Below are 679 nucleotides of genomic sequence, written 5' to 3' on the forward strand. Positions count from 1 at the left end.
TACTTATGTAACACCATGTTTATTTTTCATGAGGTACCCTCAAAGGTGCACCTTTGTAACTTATCTACCCTTAAATCATGCGTACTTGTATGGTACTAATATGCTCTCTTTTAGGGGTATAGTTGCACCTTTGAGGTTACTGCCCCAGTAAATGGCTAAAATGCAATTATAGTATATTTTATTTCTGACAGTGTAAACAAAAATGGCCTATGGAATGTTAAAAAACACAGCTTTAAAATCTAATATTAAGCGAGTATAATTACTGATTATATATTCTTTTAATAATTTAAAAGATCAGTTTAGTTTAGAAGTAGGCCTATCGGTATCGATATAGACGATAATGGGGTTGAAAATATCGGTATCGGATCGAAAATGAAATAAGAGGTATCGCCTATCCCTAGTAAACAGTCTCTCAGAGAATGGAGCAGGGTGAGCAGAGCTCATTTGCATTTAAAGTGGCATGCAACAAAATGACTTGCCCTGAAACAAGTGTACCGCACTAGTCCTTAAAATTGAAGCCATAGTGTTTCGATCGCCTCCAGGTGGCTGGTCCCAGTATAGGTCATAAACCCTGCCCTCTCCATGTAATCTAATGGCGCTTTTCCACTGCGTGGTACGACTCGGCTCGGCACAGAACGGCATGGTTTGCGTTTCAGCTGCAGTTCAGTACCACTTTAGA

The sequence above is a fragment of the Sinocyclocheilus anshuiensis genome, unplaced genomic scaffold (assembly GCF_001515605.1).
Source record: "Sinocyclocheilus anshuiensis isolate Anshui unplaced genomic scaffold, SAMN03320099.WGS_v1.1 scaffold988, whole genome shotgun sequence".
In the NCBI taxonomy this organism is placed as follows: domain Eukaryota; kingdom Metazoa; phylum Chordata; class Actinopteri; order Cypriniformes; family Cyprinidae; genus Sinocyclocheilus; species Sinocyclocheilus anshuiensis.